Source organism: Diabrotica undecimpunctata, chromosome 5 (genome assembly GCF_040954645.1).
Source record: "Diabrotica undecimpunctata isolate CICGRU chromosome 5, icDiaUnde3, whole genome shotgun sequence".
Taxonomy (NCBI): domain Eukaryota; kingdom Metazoa; phylum Arthropoda; class Insecta; order Coleoptera; family Chrysomelidae; genus Diabrotica; species Diabrotica undecimpunctata.
Window position 1 is genome coordinate 81,186,345 of NC_092807.1, and position 25,575 is coordinate 81,211,919.

At 32.5% G+C, this 25,575-nt stretch overlaps 1 protein-coding gene across 4 annotated transcripts in view; it reads left to right on the forward strand.

Moving 5' to 3' along the window:
* The window catches only part of klu (zinc finger protein klumpfuss), a 319,177-nt gene that overhangs the window by 221,699 nt on the left and 71,903 nt on the right, over positions 1 to 25,575 (forward strand). The window contains exon 4 of one of the 4 annotated variants that reach the window (XM_072532131.1): positions 13,412 to 13,468. The exons of the other annotated variants lie outside the window; for them this stretch is intronic. The gene's annotated coding sequence lies outside the window, so the exon portion shown is untranslated. The remainder of the gene's footprint in view (positions 1 to 13,411; positions 13,469 to 25,575) is intronic. 4 annotated transcript variants of the gene reach the window in all.

A 25,575-nucleotide genomic window follows, 5' to 3' on the forward strand; every position in this document is an offset into this window, starting at 1 on the left:
TGTTTTTTTTGCGTTTGTTTTGCTATCTATCCATGATATTTTCAGAATACGCCGGTAACACCACATTTCGAATTGTTCCAGGTTTTTAATATTGGATTGTTTCAGTGTCCAGGCCTTAACCTTATACAAAAGGTTGGAGAAAATATAACATCGAAGCTTTCTTATTCGGAGTGTTATATTGATACTACGATTACCGAAAAGTTTTCTCATTCTGGTAAAAAATGACCGTGCAATTCCCATGTGACATCTTATTTATTTTGTTTGATCAGTGTTTTCTGTGATCCATACTCCTAGGTATTTTGTATGAAGATATTTGTTCAATTTCTGTGTTGTCTAGTACCAGCTTAACTTTGATGTTTTGTGCTTTTGTAAATACAATGAACTTGATTTTCTTTAAATTTATTGTTAGTTCATAATCGTTGCAATATATATTTAGTTGTTGGGCAAGATGTTGCAGTTCTTCCAGTGTTCCCGCCAGAAGAACGGTATCGTCAGCATATCTTATGTTATTAAATGGCTCACCGTTTATTAATACCTCATTGACTTCGAGCAACGCTAATTCTGAGATTCATTGAGGCTTCACTGTGTAAATTAAACAACAATAGTGATAAAATACACACTTGGAGCAAATCACGGCGAATCTAGATATCATCAGTTAGTTTATTTATAGATTTTATATAATTTTAATGTCTTTACAGTATATGCTTTTATTTAACAAAATTTCTTTGAGCCGATTATGCTGCACTTTGTCAATATATATATATATATATATATATATATATATATATATATATATATATATATATATATATATATATATATATATATATATATATATATATATATATATATATATATATATATATATATATATATATATATATATATATATATATATATATAATGGCTATACACCCCAGTGTGGGGTTAAACCGCAAATGCTTTCTAGATCCGATTTTTAAGTGGATCAGTCTTTTTTGTTTATCTTATCTTCTTGACAATATCTCTCCATTTTTTCCTGTCTCTAGTTCTTCCTCTCCATTCTCTGACTCCTGCCCTTTGGAGGTCTTCTTCAACTTCTTGCAGCCACTTTGATCTAGGTCTTCCCCTTCTCTTTTTTCCTCCTGGATTCCATTCCATCATTGCGTATGTCACTGCCTCATCGCCTGCTCGCCAAATGTGACCTAACCATCTAACTCTGCATTGCTTTATTTTAGTTACGATGTCTTCCTTAAGTTCTTCCTTAATTTCTGCATTTGTTCTGCTTCTATATTCATTTTGCTCTGTTCTGATTGGTCCTAGTATGGTTCTCATAATCTTTCTCTCTGCTATTCTTAAGTCTTCTTCATCTTTTTTAACCATCGTCATTGTTTCTCCTGCATATAATAATATTGGCCTAATTATGGTGTTATAAATGCTCATCTTACTTTTTTTAGTCAGTGTTTTGCTTTTAAGTAATGTTTTGTTTGCAAAATAAGCTTTATTCGCTGCTAATATTTTTTCTTTTATTTCGGATTTCCTTTCTCCGGATTTACTTATTGTAACTCCTAGGTATTTGAAGTATTCTACTTCTTCAAACTCAGAACTTCCTATTTTGATTTTTTCTTTCATTGGTTTTTTCCCTAATCTTAATATTTTTGTCTGTTCTTGATTTAATCTTAGCCCCATTACCTCCCCTTTCTCTCTTATTTCTTCTAGCATTTCTTTCATTATTTTTCTGTTCTTTGCAATAATAGCAATATCGTCTGCATATGCAATTATTTGACCACCTCTTGTTCTGAGATTTCCTTTATTTATATTTCGTAGTACATATTCTAATGCTAGATTAAATAGCGTTGTTGATAAGGCATCTCCTTGTTTCATCCCTTTATTTATAATGAATTCCTCTGTCTCTCCTCTTTGTGTCTTTATGCTTATTTTTGTAGTTCTCATTGTCATTTCTATTAATTTTCTGAGCTTATGTGGAATTTTTAATTTTTTAAGTGCTATCATTAATCCGTTCCTTTTAATTGAATCAAATGCCTGTTTGAAGTCTATGAATAACATTTCCAATTCTAATTTATACTCGTTTGCTTTTTCCATTATTTGTTTTATTGTGTGTATTGCATCTATTGTAGATCTTCCTTCTGTGAATCCACATTGGTACTGTCCTACTGTCTTCTTTGTGATCTTTGATAACCTCTTTTTTATTATTGATGTCAATATTTTATATGTTGTAATTAGTAACGTTATTCCTCTATAATTTTCACAGATTTGTTGGTCTCCCTTTTTATGTACTGTTATGATCTGCCCTACCTCCCAGTCCGCTGGCATTTTCTCTTCTTTCCATATATTTTTCAATAGTGCCAGTATTTTTCCTCTTTGCACTTTGTCAAATGCCTTCTAAAAATCAATGAAACAGGCATATACTTCCTGATTAATATCTATGCATCTCTGCGAAAGAACACTCACTGCAAACAATGCATCCCGTTTTCCCAGACTTTTTCTAAATCCCATTTGTGTATTACTTATGCCTTCATCTAATTTCTTTAGAATAAAGTAAATACTACAGGCATCCAATTTGGACTAAAGATCAACATACAGAAATCTAAATTGATGACATAAATTTATTTATGAAAACATTCCAAATATCGACCTGCATATTAAAACCGAACATATTGAAAGAATACACCAATTTAAATATCTGGGATACACAGTAAATGATAAGTGGGACCCTAACGTAGAATTATGATCCAAATTGAAGAAGTAAGATCTAGATTTATTAAAATGGAAAAGCTTTTAAACAACTGCAACCTAAGCGTTAGCATCCGACGGGGTGTCACGAAATGTTACGTTCTCTCTAAACTATTTTACGGAGCAGAGAGGTGGACGTTATCAGCAGCAACTATAAAAAAGTCAAAGGCTTTAGAAATGTGGCTGTACCGACACCTACTTAGAATACCTTGGACAAACAGATTGATAAATACAGAGGTATTAGGACGAATGGTAAAGAGATGAAATTGTTAACAACTGTTAAAAGGTGTCATATTTGGCCCATGTGTTCCGTAATAAAAAGTACAGTTTAGAGAAAAAATACTGTCTGAGAAACTTAAGGTAATGGTTTCAAATACCATAGACTGCAAAAATAATAAATACATGCTGCAAAAAAACAGAGAAACATGTCGTTTGATGATATTCCTGGGGTAAAAACACCACCCTCAGGTTTTTTCAGCCATTTATATGTTGCTACCTACAACATCGTGGCCAAATTGGTTAGTTTTTAAATGACATAACCCAATGACTCTGACTTGGTCGACTACTTTTAATACCTTGTAATTCGTCATAAAATATTTCCGTTATTGTTTGAGCCTTATTATTTTCTGAGTCGGATACTACGATGATATTCAGCTCTTCCTTCTCTATTCTTATCATCGTTGTTTCTAATCGTAAACCTTTTTGATACGTATTGACATTGATCTGAATTTGGTATCTGTGTTGTCTTAGTAAGGATATATCCTCTTTGGCTTTATTTTCTTTTGCTACTCTATTGCAGATTAATATATATTCACCTAATTTTCATTGCCCTTTTCCTATCGTTTTTTTTTTTCTTGTAGATCGTTTGTGTCTATTTATTTATCTTTCAGCACCTAAGTTATTTCTTATTTTATTACCGGTGTGCGATTTAATGTTCCATGGGCTATGTAAGGTTAGCAACCTACTAATCGTAAAACCGCTCTGAAATTAGTATTAGTTAATTTTGAACAGTTTGTTAGTTGTTAACTGTCCACAAGTACAAGAGTATTAATTAATTATTAACAAATATTCCATTAGAATTCCAAATAGATATTCAGAGTAAGTGCAATAAAATATATTTATGTCGAACTCCTCACCGGATATATATTTTTTATTAGAATTGTTATCCATTTTAACATTTTGTTGTGCATCTTAATTTGCTAAGATCCTCACCTCATTATCGCACATGTTAGTTGTTCTTAGTTTTTCTTCGGAAGTTTTTAGGTTTGGCTTTTTCTACACTCTAATGCTAGAGGAAGAAGCTTGAACTTTTTCTTGAAATCTTACCCTTTCTTATGGTTTAAATTGCATTATTAAAAAAATCTACGTCAAATCAAACTCTTGAACTTAGAACACCTCCTCGAGTTTGCTACGTGGCCAGGCACATTACAATTAAGGCATATCGTTTCTTTTTTGCATTCAGTAGCCAAATGACCCTCGATTTCGATGTGGCAATAGAAAGCAGCACCTTCTACTATTTTAGTCCTTGCAGTTCCATTGTCTGTATCTTAAGGCAAGATATCTTTTGCATCTGGGTATCTCTGCCCTTACTTCTACCAACCAACTAAAGTCTCCTCGTATCCTTTTCATGTTAAGGAGTATTTTAGCAGCGATTGACACTGTGGCGCTCCCCATACCTTTTTCGTCGCCTCGTCCTTCTGCCCAGACTTTGACTATGCCATAGGCCTGCTCTTTGCCTGCGGATGCCTCTACGGCTTTCTTGATTACTTTTGCTATAGTATTTTTTTCCTTCAACCACTAAGTTTCAGCGATATTCCTTGGTCTCTTGTCTGTCTTAGTTCACTTCTTGACAGATTTTCTTTAGTTTCCTTCATTTGAACTGCAAACAAATTTTCTTTGGTTTTATTTATTTTTATTTTCTTGGTGTAATGGTAGCTTATTCCCTCTTTATTCTTTTTTATACTAGCTTGATGGTCTTTTCTCTTGAAGCCCACCTTAGTATTCTTGTTGTTGTTTCTATCCCCAGGATAACCGAATTGTGGATCTCGACTTTGTTTCTTTTCAGCTCTTTCATCTTTTGTATTAGCTTTCTACTGACATTGACAAACTTTATGGTCTTATTTATCTATTCCTCGCCCCTATGGGCGAAGATTGTCACTCTCATGGTCCCCAAATCAACCTTCTCATCCGCTTTAATCGGAGCAATTGGCAATTGTGGGAATATGGCCGTTACTTTTTCCATGGCCTAATTATCCACTTCGTTTTTTGTGACGGAGATATCCACGCCCCTTGTTGCTTCGAAAATAAGTCCTTTCTTGACAAAAAAAGTCGTAAAGATTTCCGGTCAGTCCTCGTTGAGCACTTCTATGTCATCCTCGCTTGCCATTGTTTCGTTAATTACTTCGACTATTTTTTAAATTGATTCTGGGTTCTCCAGGTCTACCTGAAACCCCATTTCTTTACTTCTTGAGGCAGGTTCCATATTGGTTTGTGTGTCTCTGAATATTGTAATCACGGACTTCCTCAGAACCTGCTTCTTCTTATTTGCTTTTATCTCATCAAGGTAGTCAAACATTAAGATATTCAGGATAGATTTGATTATATGGGAGGAAATGCATTGAGTGATTTGGCAGAAGGCGCAGCACTTGTGACTGGTTGCTGCATCTTGTAGCGTCCAGCGGCGGAGTCTAGCGATCACAGATCACAATAAAGGACCAAGACTGATTACTAGGCCCTTCCACCACCGCGAGGTCATCTTAAAGCTCAGGAACGTTTGTGATCGATTAAAGGTCGATCTAACTTCTCGTAGCTCGTATTATGCTCAGCGATGTAAAGATGTTCATTTAGATAATACTTATGGTTCTTTCTTCATTTTACTTAAAAGTGACACATTTCAAACTTAATAGTAGTTTAGTTTTCAAGTAAATTATAGCTATATAGATTTTTATTGGATCCAAAAGTGTTTTGATCTTGTATTGATTAAAAAAAATGTAATAAAAAAAAGAAGTATACCTAAAACAGTTCATGTTTCTTGAAATATGCTGCTCGAATCAAGAATAAACCATAAAGGGGTAAACAAACATTCCGGCGGACACTTGTTTACTATTAACTAATAATAATAATATTAACAGAAACTCTAGATTACTATGTTAAAATATTCTGATCCAATCCTGTGGGTTAAAATAGGCGAGATCCAAATTCAGAACAATAACGTTCATTGAAAGAGAATTCTTTCGATTCCAGAATAATTAAAGTAAGCCTTAATTGACTTCAGCAGCTTCTCCTTATTTATCTATCTACTATCCCAAAAAAGCTAGTTCGATTTGCTACGCGTGTCGTTTTTAAATTACCAATTTATAGTAATCACATTGTCTTGATAGGCATAAACCGATTCAGACATTCTTTGTAGAAAAAGCATGAACGACAGTTTTTTATCGAGACGTTATTCTACTTAACTAATGAAATCTCTCCTTTTTTAAGTTAATTATAGGTAAGAATCGGTTGGTAGAAAAACTCATTGCAAATAAAAGAGAAGGAATTGTCTTAGATCAAATATTTAAAAGACCAGAGTGTTTTCTACTTGTATTGATTCGTCGTCATTAGTGCTTAAACGATTAAATTAACCCTAGCATCTAAAATCAATGACTGCTTATATCCCTAGTAGTAGTCTTTTAAGATGTTATACATATGTCATGTTTAAAAATATAGATAAAAAAATCTAAATTAACTGATACACAATTTAAAAAGCAATACTAGCACTGGCGGTGGTTCGAGACACTTAAATTAAAAGGTAGTTACAGGACGAAGGTGTCAATGACAAGATCATTTGAGAAAATAGAAATGATAATACTGTGATATTAAATGTACCGTTAGCAAAAAGGGAAAAATTAACGAAAGTGATCAAAGAAAGTGCGATATCTAAAACCAATTTATATATAAAGGTTTCCGATTTTATAGGTCTAAGTAAATTATACTCTGAGTGAACTATAGATCAGTAGTGAACAATATGACCATCAGTTTATCTCACATATTTATTTGGTTTCAAATATCTTGATAACTAGAGATTATTATTTGTTTTCGTATTAATCAAAACATTCTCTTCATTTTAAAAAGGTAGCCGGAATGTTAATAATGTATAATGTTTAAAATTCAATGCTTATAAGTAGTATAATAGAAATAGTAATAAGTATATTGCTTATAATTACTTGAGGATAAACAACACCTCATTTAAAACCTATACCCGGAGTTCATATCTACTACGTGTTGAGGCCATCATTCGTCCTTGTACTGCATTATTTATTTAATCTCCATTTCATCAAATTCAACCAGTTTTGTCACTCTAATAAAACTAAGTTATTTCCGTGCGACTCTACTAAAAACATCCAATAAATTTCTACGCTAAGCATAAGAAATAACTTTTTTATGCAAAACAGTTGTCCTTACAAAACACTATAACACCAGAAGAAACTTTTGCATATATTATCGCCTTACCCCTACCACCAGTGATATAGTAGTTGACTCCTACATACTGGTTATACATTTTGTGTATTGTATTTATATGAACATGACGATATGGAGAGGAGCTAATTTTAATTACAAGTGAATTGAATGATAATTTCGAGAATTTTCTCTTTGAAGAAGTCAATTATTGAGAAAAAAATTAGTAAAAGATAAATATAGACATGAACAAGAATAGGCGTAGAAGTGACAAGGTAATGAAAAACATTTTTATTGATAAATTATAAAAATGACAAAATGATGAATCGATACAAGATATCGATCAATCGACGATATCATTCAATGCAAAGATTTTTTTACTTTAATCCTCAAAAAAAAAGCAGTTAAAGGATCAGGAAGAATTATATTCCTCTGAATATAGATAACTTTTGATAGAGGATATTAAACAAACCGATTCCGTCTAGGGAATAAGCCAATAAAATATCTTGTTATCATGTTGTTTCATCTGTGTAAATTTCTCCAAAATAATAATTGCTTACAATTCAACTCTCCTACACTCAAGTTACCATAAATTGTCTACTTAAATAGGGATCGTAAATAAAATATTTTATATTAAACCAGAAGCGATTTTGCCTCACGAGGAAAATTAAAGTTAATAATAGTAAAAGCGATTAAATAGTAACACTACTACGATGTTATGAAAATATAAATGTCACAGAACGCATAATTTGCACGAACATAAAGATATCTTATACTAGCGTAATATGTTGCCAGATTACAAGATTTGAACATTTAACCTGTTTATGCTATATATTGCAGTAAGAAGTAAAATAAAATCAAAGTATAGGAAAGGATCATAAAAAATCAAATAATGGATGGTAGAAACTAAGAAAGAAGGTTGATTCACGAAGGTTAAAAAATTTCAGGAAAGATGTTTTAGCTGAAGGAGACTGGGAATGGTCAAACGAAATTTAAAAACTATATACGGAATGGCCAGAAAATAGGTCTGGTACAGGTGTTCAATATAATCGTTATTGAATTTTAAGATCATTAAAATGTAGAGGAAGTAGTAGCAGCAAAAACTAAAGCAGAAGCATAGTAAAATATATGCAATGAACTTGCTATCAGAGAAGGCAATAGGAATATATATATATATATATATATATATATATATATATATATATATATATATATATATATATATATATAATATATATATATATATATATATATATATATATATAGTATAGTAATATATATATATATATATTATTGTGCCATTGAAATCAACGTTTCGGCAGGTAACCCTTTCTAAAATGTACAAGATTAGGAACAAAAAGTTATTGTAAAATATGTAAAAAAACTTTCCAAAACGTAAAACGGGACACTGACATTAGTGAATTGACAGAAGTAAAAATTGATATGTGCTATTGATTGCGTTAGTGTTTCTTTTTATTTCTATTGGTTCGTATATTTCCCTCTTCGTTTTGTTATGGTCCGTTTTTACAATTTTGATGTTTTTGAAGTCAAATTTATGCTTCTTCTCATTCTAATGCTTTGTGAACGCAGTGATGTTGTTCTTGTCATATTTGTAAGAACGAATTCTGGATTGAAGCAGTTGACTGGTTTGTCCAAAATAGATACCTTCACAGTTAGTACATGGTATGTCGTAAACAACATGTGGTATTTTTAGTTTTGTAGTTTTTGTTTTTAGTTTGATGAAATATTTGTTTAGAAGGTTGTTGCCTTTATAAGGCACTGTTATGTTATGTTTGGCTAAAAGATTCGTTAGTTTTTCGAATAAACATTTTATATATGGTAAACCAGTCAACTGCTCCAATCTAGGATTCGTTCTCACAAATATGACGAGAACATCACTGCGCTCACAATGCATGAGAATGAAAAGAAGCCTAAATTTGACTTCGAAAACATCAAAAATTTTGAAAAGCAACACAAGAAGAAGAGGAGGGAGATATACGAATCGATAAAATTAATAAGAACCACTAACGCAATCAACGTCAAAAAAGAGACGCAGAATCTAAATAAAATATATTCCAATCTGATTTAAATAATTATCAATATAACACCATAAAAAATTCCATATATATATATATATATATATATATATATATATATATATATATATATATATATATATATAAAGTTTATAACATATATCCACTTTACCTTTTCTGAAAATACCAACGATACGTTCATGTAAAAATAATTATACATTAATGACAGTAAACCATGAGATGTCAGATATAAATTTTTCACTTTCTGTCAATTTAATTAATGTAACGTGATGTCTCGCTTTACGTTTTGGTAAGTATGTTTTAATTATTTGACAATAAATTTTTATTATCAATCTTGTACATTTTAGAATTTTGACAGAGGCGAGGGTTACCTGCCGAAACGTTGGTTTCAGTGGTATAATAAAAACTAGTTCCAAATTTAATACAGTGAAACTTGGATAATTCGAATCTCAAGGGATCGTTAAAAAAATTCGAATTATCCAAAAATTCGAATTATCCAAAAATTCGAATTAAAAATATATCCACAAAAAACAAAGATGCCTACAAAAACATCTGCAAACGATAAAAATCAACAATAATTGACCATTTTTATCGCTTGCAGATGTTTTCTGCAGAAATATCGAATTATTTTATCGGTTGCAGAATTATCCAAAAATTCGAATTAAAAACATATCCACAAAAAACAAAGATGCCTAAGAAAACATCTACAAATGATAAAAATCAACAATAGTTGACCATTTTTGTTTTCGTTACAATTTTTGCCCGAATTTTGTCAACCGAAAAAAATGGTCCAACAAAATTCGGCCAGAATACCAATTAAAGCATTTGCAAGCTATAACAAATGGTCAATTATTGTCGATTTTTATCATTTGCAGGTTTTCTCATTGGTATTTTTGGCCAAATCTTGGCTGAAACAATCGGCAGATAAAAAATTCCCAGTGAGAACGCATCAGTAAAACAATAAAACATTTTGTCTCAAAAAATTTATTGAAAATAAGAATACATATTTGGTACAATTAATGAAAATAGACTAATTTTTTCCAAAAAAGAAATCCGAAACTTTTAGCTGCTTTTTTGAATTTAACTTCTCGGTAATGACAAACGATTCTAAGATGTTCAGTGAACTAAAAATAGAGTGACTTACATCATTTTTACTTTCAAAGTACCGTTTAAGTTGGGTAATATGGTGTGTTGCTTCGGCCGCACTCGGAACATGTATTTCTCCCGCCTCCCGCATCACTCTCTTGTTTTTCATCATGATCATTGTCCTTAAGCACTTCAGCGATTATCTCTGTATCGGTTATTTCACCACATACTACAACATCTTCATCCACGTTGACAAAATCTTCATAAGAGATGGCAGGATCAGAAATGATGTCCCCCCCAGCAGTCAACTGAAAGCAGTTCTTCTGTTAAATTGTCGTCTGTGTTCTCCTCCTTTTTTATAAAACCAGCTCTGTTGAAACAGTGTTTGATCGTTTCAGGTGTTACTTGGTCCCAAGCTTTCTTACACATTCGAGATGCTTGTAGAATGTCTAACTTTATTTTAAGGGTGTCGCAATCTTCCATCAATATTTTTTTAACCAGTAAACGTCTGTAAAAATGTTTAAAAAATTTTATGACACCCTGGTCCATAGGCTGGAGAACTGAAGTCATGTTAGCAGGAAAAAAAAAATAACTTTTACATTTTCCATCAGTGAGATAGTGGTGTGTGCCGTACAATTGTCAATAAACAAAATAACTTTTCTTTTTTCTTTTATAAACTTTTTGTCTAATTTTTTCAGCCAGTTCTCGAAAAGATCACTAGTCATCCAAGCTCTTGCGCTGCTCACATATTCCACTGGTTTTGACTTGACGTTCTTAAAACAACGCGGATTAGCCGACTTGCCAATCATCAGTAGAGGCAGTCTTTCCGATCCGTCCATGTTTGCACCAATTAGGAGAGTTATTCTTTCTTTACTTAGTTTTCCTCCGTGACATTTTTCGTTTTTAAATGCTAGCGTTTTGTCAGGAGTGCATTTAAAAAATAGACCCGTCTCGTCAACATTAAAGATATCTCTTTCATCTATACCCTGAATCATTTCTTCCAAATTTTTTTTCCACTGGTTGGCTTCTTGCTGATTAACGGTCCCACTTTCTCCACAAATGGATTTGAAAGAAATTTTGTTGCGTTCTTTAAAGCCGTCAAGCCACCCTGTACTCGCCTTAAAATTATTTTTCCCCATTTCAATAGCAAATTGTTCAGCTTTGCTTCTTATAAGGGGACCACTCACGGGAATCTTCTTATCCCTAACTTGTTTGAACCATTTTAACACACAACTGTCTAAATTTGGATTTTCTGGCTCCCCTAACCTTTTTCGATCTTTACCGCACTCACTTTCACTGTTGAGAATTTTTTCTTTATTCTTCACGTAGGTGGATAATGTGTTAGGAGGAATTCCAAAGTCCCTGGTAATCTCAGATTTTTTCTTCGTCCCCTTTTCTAATTCTCTAATTGCCGCTATTTTTTCCGATAACGTTAAAGTTTTGTATGTTTTCGTATTACCATGCGACCACATCTTTACTCAATACGAAGTGACTTGACGTGATTTGCTGTGATTGCAATTGCAACGCCAACGCATCTCAACTGAAGGGGCGTGCCAGATGGGGTAGAATTTAGGTGATAGGTACGGGTACAATGTGCAATGGCCTTGAAAACAAGTGGCACGTTAGAACAGAAAAGAATACTACCTCTTTTTTCCAGCATGAAATTGGCATTTTTAACTTGTAGAAAAGTTCGAATTATCCAAAATATAATTCGAATTATTCACGACTTTTTAACATTACTTATATAGGAAATGCTAGGGACCAGAATAAAAATTCGAATTAAAGAAGATTTCGAATTAACGAAGTTCGAATTAAGCAGGTTCTACTGTATTACTTATTGAACTTAAACTCAAGAAATACCAATGTTATATCAAATATAGTATGGTTCAAGAAACTTCATAAAACTATATATATATATATATATATATATATATATATATATATATATATATATATATATATATATATATATATATATATATATATATATATATATTTAAAGAAAAGAAATTTAATCTTTGCAGATAAGTTAAAGTAAGTAAATTAAGAGTATATATATATATATATATATATATATATATATATAGAAAATGATATTGCCAGTGAATAATAAAGGTAAACTGTAATGGCATGTCTGGCAAACGTGCAAACTAAAAACAAAATAAATATAGTATATCTATTTTGTTTTTAGTATGCCTGTTTTTGTTGTAATATTGTCAAATTATCAAATTTTGGCAATTAGTTAATAATATAGTAGGCAAGAGAACAACAGAGTTTATTATTCTAAAGTATGTAAATAAAATTAATTAATAAAATATCCATTTGGGTGTATAGCGTAGGTTCGCCATTAACCATTAACGCGACCAATAACAATCTAGCGGAGTGATTGTAAGAATAGGCTTTCATTAATTTCTCTCCGAGTGGCTAATGTTGCTACCTATAAGTGCGAATTTAAGAAACCGTAATATGTTACGTAACACAATTTATTCGTCTCTCGCCTAATTGGATTTCTGTGTAAGCTTGATTTTAAGGAAAATTTATGTATTTCTTACAACTATACTAAAGCGTCAAGTACCATTCATGCTCTAATTAATATAAATGTTTTGCAACAAATTCATTAGGTTTGAGCAGGTGTAATTGGAATTTATTAGTACTAATCAATTCAGTTTGGAATCGATTCTTATCTGTACTGTCTCGGAACCATTTTGACAATAAAGTTCATTTACATTTTCTACACATTCCAAGAAATATTTTCAGACAAGTTTTTATGTGTACGTGTTTATGTTGATATACTATTTTCAAGGTTTATAAAATCTTTAAAAGTCTGGAACAATTTAATTAAGTCCATATTTTTTTTCCAATCCCTACTTTACATCTACATTGTACATGTATACAAAAATATTTTTTTGTCTGGTAATTGTCACCGTATAAATTTGGACCAGAGAACGTATGCAATGTGTAACCGCGTGTTGGCATATTATTTTGTATATCGCCTTGGTATATCGCTAATCTAATTTATTCTTTTTTATTGAGCAGTTCTTTTTAATGCACTCCTATAAATATTCATTTCATTTAACTAATTGTTATTTTCTTTGTAGTGAGTGCTTCTTCTTAACGTGCCTTATAAAGTCCCCATGACGTTGGCGATTAACACGGTAAGACTCTCTCAGTCGTGAGCTATTCTGAACAATTGTTAGATTTTCCATTCTTTAACTACAACGATAAATAATAAGTCTAAAATATAAAATTGTTTTCTCCGCATTATATGCCCAAGCTATGCCTGAATTTGACACTATCTGTCAGCTGACGAGTAGCTTCTACTCTGTTAAGTACTGCTTCATTTGGTTGAGTCTGTTTAGCCTCCATGGTATTCTTAGTGTTCGTCTATACAAACACGTTTCAAAATCCTCTAAGCGGTTAATAGTAGATATTTTCAACGTCAATGTTTCGACACCGTATAATACAGCTAACCATAATGTAACATTTAAGCATGTATTTCCGACGTGAAAGTTTCAAGTTATCATTGCAGAGTGACTTATTTAATAAAAAAACTGCTAAAAGGAGCCATCTCAATTCTGCATTTTATGTCTTTGGCTGGATTATAAAGATTCGGTAATATAAAGCCTTGGATACTCTTTTTATTGGTTGTCCATCTATTTGTATTTGTGTATTTTGATAAGGCAAGTGTAAATATAGTATCGAAATTTTATAGCCTAGAATGTAGATAAATATTTACTAAACTACTAACTGTCAAAAGATTAATTTAAGAACCAATAGTTCAGGTTTATACGTTTCCCCTCTTCTTTTTAAGTAGAAATCGTAGTATTTTATAATAATTGTAACTAATTTGTTTCTTTTTATGTCAACATTTACGGCTACTAAAAGTATAAAAATTGATTGCTGCAGTGAGTCGGCTTGCTTTTTTAACTTATACGAGTTAAAAAAGTAGATAAGACACAACATTTGTGCGCCCACAAATATCCTACCATTGTATTTATGATGGATGCAATAAGTCGATTTATTACATTCATGTGTGGTCGGCATCCCAATAGCTTCTTATCTGTGATCTCGTTAATGCAACCACTAGTGTAATAAGTGCAAGGCACTTGCAGCCGGCTTAGCTTGGTAAATAATACATTACATTACTGATTTATAAGAATATTTCTTCGGTGGCGTTGTAGATTTTTATATAAGATTGCGATCATGTGTAAGGCGCGTCACTTCATTTAATATTCCAGTTTTTGCCGAAGGAATTGAAAAAATCAAAATCTGTATTTGAAACTGTTTATTCATGAGAATTATAGAATCGATTGTTGAGCTTTAAACAATACGATATATTAAAAAGCTACATGCAGTACAACTGGTAAAACAAATTATATAAATAGATTATCGCTAGTTCAATAGAAATTTTAAGTTCGACGAACATTCGTTAACAGAAATATATATATATATATATATATATATATATATATATATATATATATATATATATATATATATATATATATAGGTTCTGAAACTGTCTGTGAACTAACAATAGCCTGCTTGTAGTTGAAAAAATTTCAATGTGATATATAATCTAATTTTGAAAACGATTTCCGGAGTGAAAATCGACATGTCAAATATTAGTTAAAATAATCAATTGTAGATTAGTCCCATATAAATATAATATTTAAATATATATATATATATATATATATATATATATATATATATATATATATATATATATATATATCTATCAAAAAAAAATTAACTACATAATACACTACAAAGATAAAAATGGAAAATCAGCATGACGATATAACATTACATAGCATAACGATACAAAAGAATACAACAAAAATGCAGAAGCACATATATCATCCAAAGCGATGGACTAGGGTAAAGCTGGGCAAAAATTAAAGCAATCATATTAGAAAGAAAGAAAACAAAGTAAAATCAAATCTCTCCCATAACGAAAAACTCAGTGGTTCTGAATAGAGGTGGAAAAAAAACATTAATTAAAAAGGTTATAAGATAGAATAAAATACCAGAAGAAAGGAGGACAAGCGAGGTAATTCTCTTATTCATAGAGATCGATAAGAAACAAGCAGAAAACTACAGAGAAAAAAGAAAAGAAAATGTTTCAAAAACGAATAGATCAGCTCATAAACTTGAGCAGATGAGCAACAAGGTTTCTATACAGGTGCAATATTTATCGTAAAATATATTTTAGAGAAAGCCGTAGAATACAATAGACCCGCTTTCGTATGTTTGATTGACTTGAAGAGGGCATTTAAGAGAATAAGACTTAAATATGTAATACATCTCTTGTATAATAAAGAGATCACGCTGGATATTATAAAAAGAACTAAAAACGTATATCAAAACGATAAAATGGAAGTCAGAACAAAAGGAACCCTTACGGAACCTATAGATACGGGCGTATAATAGAGTATGAATGAAGTCATAAAGAGCGTCAATAAAGGTAGAAGAATTAAAATTCTTTGTTACTCAGACGATTCAATATTGATAGCCCAAAATAAAAATAGGCTTCAAAGACTGGTTCACAGTTTAATTACAAGAGCAGAAGAATTTAACAGTACGGTTTCAACTCAGAAAACTAGAATAATAGTAGTTAATCAGTAAACACCAATAAGATGTAAACTGGAATTTCATGGAGTTAGCATTGAACAATTAATGGGCATAAAGTACCCAGGGATTACACTCTTTATTTGTGGAGACGTTGAAAAATAAGTAAGAGGTCAATTACAAAGAGTAAATAACTTAGCAGGATGCCTTAATAACACTATACGATAGAAGCAACACATCAACTGTGAGAAGAAATCAAGAATTTATAAGGCGAGTATAAGGCCAGTATGACGTACGCAACAGAAACAAGACCCGACCCAGCCAAATTACAGAGAGTGCTGGAAACAACAGAAATAAGAATAGTAAGAAAAATTACAGGAAATGAGGGAGTGGCAAGATCAGAACAAAATATAATGTACAGAGTATAAACTAATGGACACAAAAAAAAAGAATGGAACATTAAAATCAGTAGAATGATGAACAGAAGAGTCATTAGAATAGCAAGAGAAGAATCACCAAGTTGTACGAAATTTTCGTTATCGCATTAACGTCCATTGTTGTTGCAGGTAACAATGCCTTTTATTATGCCAGGGCCTAAAAAAACGGCACAATATGAATCCTTGACTGTGCATGATCATCAGGGGATCATTTTATATGAGTGATATTCTTAGTGTAGGTTATTTTACTTCTCGTTGATTTAACAGTACCTTTCTAGAGATGATCCAAATTAATCATTTGGCAACAACCAAAGAAGAAGAAAATAAATTGCGATTGACAGGGGTGTAATAATTAAAAGAACTGGCAATCACATAGTTATTATACTTTGATGAAATTAAGAAAGACAAATACGATTTCAACTCAACAAAGAAGGCATTTGGTAGTACTTACTTAAATACAAAATAATCGAACACATTACAGACCTGTAATATTTAAAAAATCAAGGTTACACTCACACATGGATTCTCAAACATAACATTACATTACCATAATACTCATAATTTTGTCCACTACCTCTTTTTGTGATTTTATATATCACTATCTCTTGTTGAGATTAAAACTTCACTTAGTTGTGAAAAAAGTATTTTTAACAATTCTTTATTATTAAATGCAAAGTTCTGGTAGACAAATAATGGTTTTACGCAGCAACTAAATGATCGCATTTAGCTTTAGCTACCTGCCAATCCAATACAATTGTCTAGCGAGCAAATTACCTTGGCAGAAAATTCGCTTCCTTTATCACGAATGAATATCGGTATAAATAATACCGGATCGGTATAATAATAACACATAATACTTTTTGTTTAAACAAACTACTTGGCACGATCAGCCGCCTCTCGTCAGAGAAAAACTTGAATCATTGCGACCATAGCGACAATAAAGTTATCCTGAATAAATAATTAATCAATATCTATTCGAAGCACGTAGTACATACATATGGCTATTTCAAGCTATTTTTATTTTAAAAAGTGTAAAGGTGGGTACACATATGCGAGCCGAACTGTTTGCGACCTGCTCGTGAGCTGTTCGCGAAGAGTTCGTTGAAAATATATTTATGTTCAGGCTATCCATTACCCTAAGTATCTAATAACAAACCGAGAATTAATTTACTTCGTTATTCTAAACATTTCGGTATTTTGTTTAGATTATCTGTTATTAATTTCTCTCGTTACTTTTGAATAAGCCGCGCTCATTCATCAATTTTGTTTAACCGAATGATCTCATCGCACACTTAACAGAAACAATTTATAGACACAATTTATAGTTCTGCGATCATTCTTTGTGTTCGTCCCAAGAACCGACAGGCTGTGGTTCCTGACAAGCAACGAACGAACAGCTCGCAAGCGGTTCGTCCCGTCGTACAAATTAACGAATATAGCGTTCACAAACGGTTCGCGAACAGTTCCGCTCGCATATGTGTACCCGCCTTTAAAGGTGGGTACACATATGCGAGCCGAACTGTTTGCGAACTGCTCGTGAGCTGTTCGCGAAGATTTCGTTGAAAATATGTTTATGTTTAGGCTATCCAATACCCTAAGTATCTAATAACAAACCGAGAATTAATTTACTTCGTTATTCTAAACATAGAGTGACAAAAAGTTGACACGGTTGAAATGGACTACCTAAGAAGAGCTTGCCGTATATCAAGAGTAGAACGTATACCTAATTCTGAAATTAGAAGAAAAACAGATAGAGTACATACAACTTCTGAAAGAATAGAAACTAGACAGTTAATATGGTATGGACACGTACAGAGGATGGACGACAACAGATGGCCAAAAAGAGCTATGGAATACAATCCAAGTAATAGAAGGAAACGAGGAAGACCAGCCAAGTCTTGGATACAAGGTGTTATGGAAACCATGAAAGATAGAGCCATTGATGAAGACACCTGGAGAGATAGAAAAAGATGGCGATCGAAATGCGGGAAGCGGCAGAAGCTGTAGGATCCCCGCTTATATATATATATATATATATATATATATTCTAAACATTTCGGTATTTTGTTTACATTATCTGTTATTAATTTCTCTCGTTACTTTTGAATAAGCCGCGCTCGTTCAGCAATTTTGTTTAACCGAATGATCTCATCGCACACTTAACAGAAACAATTTATAGACACAATTTATAGTTCTGCGATCATTCTTTGTGTTCGTCCCAAAAACCGACAGGCTGTGGTTCCTGACGAGCAACGAATGAACAGCTCGCAAGCGGTTCGTCCCGTCGTACAAATTAACGAATATAGCGTTCACAAACGGTTCGCGAACAGTTCTGCTCGCATATGTGTACCCGCCTTTAAGGCGGGTACACGAACCGCTGCGAGCTGTTCGTTCGTTGCTCGTCAGGAACCGCGGCCTGTCGGTTTTTGGGACGAACACAAAGAATGTTCGCAGTTAAATTTGGACGGTGTTCGAGACTATTAAATTGTTTCTGTTAAGTGTGCGATGAGATCATTCGGTTAAACAAAATTGCTGAACGACCGCGGCTTATTCAAAAGTAACGAGAGAAATTAATAACAGATAATGTAAACAAAATACCGAAATGTTTGAATAACGAAGTAAATTAATTCTCGGTTTGTTATTAGATACTTAGGGTATTTGATAGTCTGAACATAAACATATTTTCAACGAACTCTTCGCGAACAGCTCACGAGCAGTTTGCAAACAGTTCGGCTCGCATATGTGTACCCACCTTTAACATTAATGCGTTTGTCTACTATAAAGATGGTATTGTTAAATGATTTAGATTTAGTTAGATGCGTTTTAAGCTACCTACTTTTATAGAACATAACAATGAAAGTAAAATTATCCTGACAAATGAAAAATTTTATATATATATAAATATATATAAATATATATATATATATATATATATATATATATTATATATATATATATATATATATATATATATATATATATATATATATATATATATATATATATATATATATATATATATATATATATATATATATAAAATTTCTGCAGTTTTCCGGGTTTGCTCCGCATTGACTAATTTTGGTTTTGATAAAAACCATTATTTTAACGACGATTTGGCAAGGAAGCAACGGCTTCCATATGGACGCTATAGAAACAGCTGAGAATGAAACACAAAAGTAGAAATGCGAAGATTTCTTGGATGACAAAACCAAACTACAGATTTTGTGCCTTTATTCTGTGCCTTCTATAAATTGCATGGCAAAACAGACAATAAAAAAGATATTTTTTAGTAGTCTAGTAGTACCAGACAGAAAAAAGAGACATGGTACATCTCAAAGATGAAGGTGTATCCTGGCTTACATAATTGGTGGTAAAGAATTACAGCACCGGCATAAAAAAACTGACTCTACAATACAATAAATACCTTTACATCCAAGCCAATTACATTAAAAAATAGACTCAGGTACCGTGACTTTGTAAATAAAATTTGGTGTTGATATCTTTTTTTTTTTATTTTTCCTAGCCAATTTAATGGCTAAAACGTGCAATACAGAATTAACGACTAAATGACGAAGATGTTCCTGAATTACGACAATTCTCGGCCTCATACATCAACTATAACTCAGCAAGAACTTCAACGTCAACAATGGAAAATTTTAGAGCATCCTTCCTTCATCCCAGACCTCGCACCTTCCTATTATTATCTTTTTCGTAACTAAAGCGATTCTTGGGTGGAAAGAAGTTTGGGAACGATGAACAGCTCAAAGATTAAGTGATATCCTGGCTTAGGCATTTGGTGGTAGAATATTAAAACACTGGCATCTAAAAACTGATTCCACGATACAATAAATACCAAGGTAACTACATTAAAAAATAGCCTAAGGTACTGTGACTTTGTAAATAAAATTTTGTGTTGATAGCTTTTTTTTTAATTTTTTATGCCAAAACGTTCTTTACGTTCTGAACGACCATAATCACTACACATCTAATAAATTGCACATATTGGGAAAATATTTTTTTATCAGAGTTATTACATCACACAGATTTTTTATTACATAGATATTTGCCCAATGAGTCTCATAGGTCCCAAAAACTGGTGCTGATTTTCTCACGCAGCTCACTGTCACCCAGTAATAATTTTTATTCCTAAATTTAGCACTTTACTCTCAGACAAAACACAACGTGTCGGCGAAGTACGAAATTTCCCCGCCTGAGGGCATGCGAGCAGCAGCCCAATCCATTCAAAAGTTTGACCTAAAAAATACGAGTATTCTTCTTCTTTTTAATTGATTCGGTAGTTCGATACTGTGAGCGTACGCCAGTCGATGCAATGGTATTTTGATATTTTATTCGAGAAGAACAAAACCGTACAATAGAGAAGCGGTGAGATCACAAACCGCAAAAATTCAGCCTCGAGCTTATTTGCAGTGGTGTGGTTTCGGAACATTGGGTGGTACTTTTAGAATTGTTATAGTCATACTTTAACGGAAACCAGGAAATGCACGCGCCAACCCTTTCAACTTCTACTTGGGTAGCCCTAAAGCGATATCAAATTATACATCAATATTTTTGTAAACCATTCCTTTATGGTAAAAATATATTATTCTTCGGGTTATATAATTTTTTATGTTTTATTGTACCACTTCAACCATTGAGCAAGCTATTAGAAATTTATGGATTTATTATTTACATTAATATTCAATACTTTTTTATTTATTTCTTAGTTGTACTCTGAACGATGATTGACCATATGTATTATCTTTCTAGTAGCTAATATAGAACTGGATAACTATAGATTGGGGTAAATCAAAATTACAATAGGAATATATATATATATATATATATATATATATATATATATATATATATATATATATATATATATATATATATATATATATAATAATAATAATAATAATAAGGTGTTGTTCGTTAGTGTCGCTAAAACACAAAAACGGCTTGACTGATTTAAATGTTTTTTTTTCGCGTGAAGCGTGGTTTAAAGTGGTTTAAAAAGAAGAAAAAAACTTCATAACAAAATTCTGTTAAGTTTATATGGAGATCTTTCAAACTCACGTTCTATACAAAACTGTCAATTCTTTTATTACCACTTCCGATTATTCTTAATTAATGATATTCGTGGTAGACAGTGTTTATACATTATCTCCTTTGGTGAATTTAGGTTCAGTTCGCGATTATTTTTTTTTATCCGTTATTATATTATTTACGAGTTTAGCGTAAGGCGGGTACACATTTGCGAGCAGAACTGTTCGCGAACCGTACGCGTACAGATCGTTGAAAAATATTCTACATCGTACTGATCGCATACTTATCTCGATCCATGGAAAGCGACAAACCAACAACGAACACACATATGTGCGAAATGATTCATTTTATTTATAATTTGGGTACTGATTATGTTTCTGATTATGTTTCTGTTTTTGCTTGTTTAACAATAATCAGTTTACTGTTTTCTCACGTCTCTAGGGACACGTCATATTCATTTAATTTGTAATTAGGGTATTTATTACGTCACGTTTCTAGCTTCATGTTCAGTCAACAAAATATTTTATATCACAAACTATTTCAAAGTAGTACAAAATTTAAACCAATTAAACTAAAAACCGCGAACTCAACGTCAAAATGCGTACACATTTTGGAGACGTAGGGGAGACTGGTGTCATTTGTAACAAGAGTGATATTGGCGCAATCATTTGAGATAAATCAAAACGCACTAATATGCATAGACGGATATCTGCCTCACACCACCGACTGTAGTTTCAGAGTTGGCCGTAACCTACTGCACAAGTTAGAGTCACTTGTTTCTATCATCATCATAAAAGTAAATTTTAGTTGCGCCACAAATTGTTGATTTTTAACATCTTTACCTCCGTTTACTGTAGCTAACTTTTTCTATGAAGGGCATAATATATACAAAAATCATCTTTCTTATTTATAGGTTAACTTGGTGTCGATTGTAACACACACTGCGGTGTCGTTTCTAACATGTTACAATTTACACCTATTATACTATTATTTAATAGAGTTTAATTATTTTCTATGGAATATTTTGGTCATGTGATGAGAGGGAAAAAGTACCGATTGTTCCAGTTAATTATCCAAGGAAAGATTCAGGGCAAACGAAGCGTGGGGAGACGACGTATATCTTGGCTGCGCAATTTAAGAGACTGGTTCCAGTGCACATTTAACCAATTATTGGGGTTAACACCAATAGTTATTTATGACGAAGCAGCTAGGAAGGAAATAGATACTAACCAATCTATTAGAAAAGTGACTAAAGATTATGGTATGTGTCACGATTCTTTATATCGCTATGTTAAATCGTTAGCTGAAAACTCACAATCTCTGGTTGGATACAATCCTCACAACAGAGTATTTAATGACGAAATGGAGTTACAGCTTGCTAAATACTGCGAAACTGCTGTATATTTGTATTTCGGACTTACCACAAAAGATTTACGCAAGTTAGCTTTTCAATTTGCAAAGTGTAACAGACTGCCCTGTCCAGAAAAATTGGACACGACTGAACGTGCAAGTGAAGATTGGCTTATTGCATTCATGCGACGAAATTCAAATTTAAGTCTTTGTACACCTCAAGCTACTAGCCCTTCACGAGCAATGAATTTTAGTAAAGAAAATGTAAACTTTTTTAATAAATTGTCAACTAAATTAGACAGATATAATTTTGAGCCTTACAAGCTATCCAAAGTTATAGCTAGAAAAAAAACTAAGCAAGTGGGGAATACCGTACCTCCAATGTTCGTCTTCACACGGTTACGTTTTCAAGGCCACTTTATTAGAGATGGACCAGTTGAGTGTATAGGAACTGGAAATAAGTCTGGATGGACGCAAGATAATGAATTTCTTGTTATTACGAAACACGTAAAATCAAGTGAAGCCAATAAAGTGCTTGTATTGCTAGACAACCACTAGTCTCATATTTCAATTTCTCTGATTGAATTTTGGAGAGCTAATTTCATTACTCCACTTTCATTTCTGCCGCACACTTCACATAGGCTTAAACCTTTAGATAATAAATCAGTGGATGAAAAACAATGCTGAAAAAAGAATGACTATACGATTGGTCTTCAATTATGAGAACATCATTTCCTTTGACCACTATGCCTGTCAATATTCTTGCTGGTTTCTCCTGCACTGGTATTTGGCCTGTCAATCAAGATATTTTCCAACGATAGTGATTTTACTGCATCAACTCATAGACCGTAACTCATAGACCTCTATATGAAGAAACCATAGAAATTAATCAACCTGAACCACCTACAGTTCAAGACAACAGTCACTTGAAAAGTCAACCGGGTCCATCCACTACCTTGTCACCTAAAATACACACTATTCCGTCAGCCAAGCCTAATAATCCAGCTGTATTTATTTCGCCTCAAGATATTAAGCCACTGCCGAAAGCATATCTAACCAAACTCAAAAAAGAAGGAAGAACGAGACGAAAGACAGCTATATTCTGACTGATACACCAGAGAAGATGTTACTCGAGAACTAATTCTACTTCTAATTATTTATTTTTTCGACGAGCTACCTTACGAACTAGAGATAATGCTAATAATCGTCCTTGTATGTTCGAGACATTGTCCATGTGGTGGGTACACATATGCGAGCCGAACTGTTTGCGAACTGCTCGTGAGCTGTTCGCGAAGAGTTCGTCGAAAATATGTTTATGTTCAGGCTATCCAATACCCTAACTATCTAATAACAAACCAAGAATTAATTTACTTCGTTATTCTAAACATTTCGGTATTTTGTTTACATTATCTGTTATTAATTTCTCTCGCTACTTAGATAAGCCGCGCTCGTTCAGCAATTTTGTTTAACAGAATGATATCATCGCACACTTGGCAGAAACAATTTATAGACACAATTTATAGTTCTGCGAACATTCTTTGTGTTCGTCCCAAAAACCGACATGCTGTGGTTCCTGACGAGCAACGAACGAACAGCTCGCTAGCGGTTCGTCCCGTCGTACAAATTAACGAATATAGCGTTCACAAACGGTTCGCGAACAGTTCTGCTCGCATATGTGTACCCGCCTTTAGACGACATGTGTTTATTGATAAAAAATAAGATATTTGGGCATAATGTCATCATTGTCATTTAGACCAATCGTCGAATGAGCGATGGATTTAACTACTAGTATAAGGAGCGATTACGATTCTTTGATAGATGCTGTAAACAGTGGATCTAGTGAAATTCATTTCATCGCTGCAAATCAACGAAGAACCGGCTTACAATATCGACAAAAAAAGTGAACTTGCTAGAATTCTATAGAATTCTCTGTAGGAGAGACTTCCTAATAAAATACATGGAAATATCGAACAACATAGTTTTAGATAAAACTGATACCGAGTTTATAGAAAATCCCTATGGTTAACACAAAGCCTATATAAAGATAGAAGGTGTTTTGTCTGGAAAGGTTAATGCTGTAAAAAAAGGAGTGCGACAAGAATGCGTCCTTTTTACTAACTTATTTTTATTATTTTCTTAGGTCGTGAGGAGGAAGTGAGGTCATTGGCCTTAAAAAAATTCGATGATGGAGTAAATGCAAATAATATTCGATGTAGTTATGGTAGAATTCTTGTTACAGATTTAAATGTACCACTTTAAAATCTGATCGAAAACTTAAAAATAACTGCTGTGATGAACATGGTATGAGAATTAAACCAGAAGAAGAAATTACGTAGATCCGAAACTAACAGCTGTCAATCGTGGATACATAGTGGTACATATACATATTTGGGCAGTTTAATAAACAGAAAAATGTTTTCTAATATGGAAACCACAAGACGCGTTGAGATGCAAAAAAATATATTAAAAGTTATATATGGTCCGTTTTCTTATAGCTCTAGCTTTCTTATAGTTGTTTGCTGTTTACCATAGTTTAAAAAAAATTTACAGTGAAGTGAGAAACTTCTAGTATAAAATGGTATATACTTAATGGTATATATTTAGGTACATACCATTTTGTACTAAAAGTTTTTCATTTAACTACAAGTTTATTTATGGACTTTAAGTTTTCGCTAGAAAATAAATTGGAAGATCTCCGAGACGTTGATATTTCGTGAAATATTGAAAATATCATTTACCAAACATATAAATAGGATAAAATAAAGAAGTAAAATCGTATATCTGATATCTTGCATATCTAAGAAGAAATTAGAAACTTTTGTTACTAATATGAGAAGAAAAACTAAAAGGCA